A 3,626-nucleotide genomic window follows, 5' to 3' on the forward strand; every position below is an offset into this window, starting at 1 on the left:
GTTCTGCCTAAATAAATAAATAAATAAATAATAAAAAACAATAATGTAACAGCAAAAATAGAATAGGGTAAAGAGACTTAAATGTTCATTTTTTGTGATATGTACTCATAAATAAGATCTAAATTTGATAAATAGGAAAAATGACTAATACTTTTGCTATCTAGCTCTACTCTACAGATTTGGCTACGTATCAGTGTGTGTAGTAGGTGCTGCTAGAACTTCATGTTGAGGACAGAGATGCTCAATGTGCAGCGCAGTCTTTCACAAATCCAGCCCCAAACACCAGCTTCTGTTTTGTGAAAAATGCAGAGTTAGATTGGAAAGAAACTCAACAGAAGAACTGATAACAGAAATGATTTTTATAGTTTTATACTTTTCATTATTTTAACAATAGTATTTTCTGTAATCAAACCCACATAGAACAGACCTCACATATTTAACACAGAGTATCAAGCCTATACAAATGGGAAAAAATTATATTTAATATTTCTAGACCAGTCTGGCCAGAATAGCAACTCAACATGGTAAATGGGGATACTTTTTTCAAAACTTACAGCACAGCTAAAATTTTCAAAAATTCAAACCATTAATATATATTCTATACTACACATTATAGTAGTTTTTATATTACACATTATATATTACATAAGTCCTCAGAAAATTTTTTTAAAAATCCTGTTACTGTTGTGATCCCTGGTACCTTTTTAAAATAAGTGGTTCAGGGGCCGGGGAGATGGCTCAGTAGAATAAGCGCTTCCCTGGCAAGTGCAAGGGCTGAGTTCAATCCCCAGTTCCACAAAAAAAGTCATTCAAATTATTATTTCTGAAGAAAAATGACTGGTCAACCAGTAGCTTCTCCTTCCATTTTTATTTAGCAAACTTCTCCTTCTTAAAACATCTGTCCATAAACTGCAGTACAGGATTTCAGGGTAAATCCTGAGGGGATTTGACAGACCTTATCAGATACAAAAGTTACATTTCTTGTTACATAGGTCTTGCTTCATCTTGGTCTTAACAATCCAGCAGAAAAGTATAAAAAAGAAGTATAAAAAGTAAAGCCATATTAATATGGTGAGCTGTAAAAGGCTCAAGTCAACAACTTCTAGCATTGCCAGTCTTTTGGAAAACCCACTACTATTATGGACTACTGGACTATATTGGAATATTTTGCTGAGTTCACGTACCTACAATATTTAAATGACAATGGAATACCCTGCTCTGATAAAACTAACTAAAAAAGTGGGATACAAATGAATGACCATTTTGTATCTGTATATTCAAAATAGGATAGATATACAACTGCATTCTCTTAATTCAGTGAACAGAGAGATTTGTTCTAATAGAGTTTGTGGACAGGATATCCTGTCTGCATCTTGTACAATGAGTAACCACTAAGGCAACAATATGCAATGCATTAATTTTTTTTTTTTTTCGGAACCGGGGATTGAACTCAGGCCCTTGCACTTGCCAGGCAAGTGCTTATTCTACTGAGCCATCTCCCCGGCCCCTATGCATTAATTATTGAAACTGTGCTAGTAATCAGTTTTGAAACTGTCTCATTGCTATTTGTTTCTCAATAAAATTCTTAAAAAAAAAAATTCTGTCCTCCCAACTTAATCACCCATGTGAATGAGGACATTTCTCACCCAGCATACCTTAGTGATCTTCCGAGTGCTCCTGGTTAGAAAACATCTCTCAGCGTACCTATCACAGTAAATGAGTGCTGGAAGGGATTCGATTTCTTTATTAGAACTGAACAAAATGCCCATGGCGGAGTGGTTTACGCCAGCAGATCTGCACTGATGTGGCTGCGGAACAAGAGGGTGCCTTCAGGTTGGGCTACCCACCTTTGCGCTCCCCTGAGACCTGTCCCACTCCACCACTCCAGCCTGTTTTCTGTGACCACCAGAGTCCAGTTCTGCAGGGCTTTCGTACGCTGTGAACGTGTCCTGCAGTGTTCACCTTTGCTCTCTGTGCAGTCTCCCATGCCTGTCATTCTTCATTCCATTCACTGTCCTAGAGCCTCTTGAAATCCGCATCTCCTCCGAAGCCTTTCCACATCTCCTACCTGCTTCTAATTTGGTTAAAAACACCATCTTCCATAAACAACAGAGGCGACAAGTGGGAGTACATGCTGACCATTGATATGACTGAGATAGAACTAGATGAGCACATTGACGTAATTAGTCTGATCCTTGAGAGGAGGCAAAGCTAACCCCAAAGCTCTCTGTGGATACACGTTCGGAGCAGCAGTTACTTCATCTGCTGTCTGTGGACAATTCTTGTGGAAACTCCAGCTACCATTCCAATGAGTGTCACATGCCATATTTTTAATGATCCTACTCATGGCCTGGGAGATGCAGCAATATTTGCCATCCACGTTGTCTTAAGACTGCTTTTACACGGTCCCTTCATAAGTTACCCAACACTTGTCATTAAGGTCAGCATTGTTTAAACAGGAACTCTCCATTGTCAGGGTATATATAAACTCACAGATTTAAACATAATCCCCATTCATAGCAGCAAAAAATTGAAAGAAGCTTAGGCAATACTAGGGGAGTAGTCACCTAGGCCATGGTTCATGTATATTAGAAAATGTTGTGTTCTTATGAAAAACTGTGCTCATAAACCTGTTTAAAGACATGACAAGATGCTTACAATAGTGTTGTTTAAAAAAAAAACTATTAAGACAGCATTTCACCCATGTAAATATACCATATTCTTTTTTCCAATTTTCCATAGTGGTCTTATATTCATTTTATAATGAGAAGAAAAAGAAAACCTATTTTATGTACCAAAGGCTCTTGATCTCATTTCCTAAATGATGGTATTTTCCTCATCAACCATCGCTTGTTCCCAGCACCAAACTTCCTATGTTCTTCTGTGTGCAGAACCCTACCCACCAGGAGGAGGTCCCCAAGAGGAAGTAGATTGCTGTGAGCATCAGGTGACAACCTTCCCGAGGCCACACCATCGGAACTTAGTGAGCTCTAAGTTATATGGTGCGGCCTACTATGTAAACAGACTGTAGGTTTATGCCACATAAGGAGTGAAAATGGAGAGCTAAGGCCTTAAGACACAACGCAGCTAAAAGGAATAACCAGGAGGCCGACTAAAAGGACGGCAACAGAGCTGGGCACAGAGCTCCACCTGCAGCCCCAGTTAGATGGAAGGCTGAGGCAGGAGGGTCACACAGATTCAAGAGTTTGAGGTCAGCCAGGGCAACATAGCCCTTGACTCAAAAAAAAAAAAAAAAAAGTACAGTAATAACAAATGCCTATTGAATTATAAAGACTTTATTCCAAGTTCTTCATAACCCTTAGCCTCAGTGCAGCACTACAGGTCTAGCTGAAGGAATTACGGCACAACCTTATAATGGCATGGTATGCAGCTATTTAAAGCACAGGTCAGGTGTGGTGGCACACACTTGTAATCCCACGCTCAGGAGGCTGAGGCAGGAGGATTGTTGGGAGTGTGAGGCCAGCCTGGGCTGCACAGTGAGTATAAGGCAGCCTGAACTTAATAGCAAGACCCTATCTCAAAAAAAGAAAGAAAGAAAGAAAGAAAGAAAGAAAGAAAGAAAGAAAGAAAGAAAGAAAGAAAGAAAGAAAGAAAGAAAGAGAAAG

The sequence above is a fragment of the Octodon degus genome, unplaced genomic scaffold (assembly GCF_000260255.1).
Source record: "Octodon degus isolate 3935 unplaced genomic scaffold, OctDeg1.0 scaffold00108, whole genome shotgun sequence".
NCBI classification, from domain to species: domain Eukaryota; kingdom Metazoa; phylum Chordata; class Mammalia; order Rodentia; family Octodontidae; genus Octodon; species Octodon degus.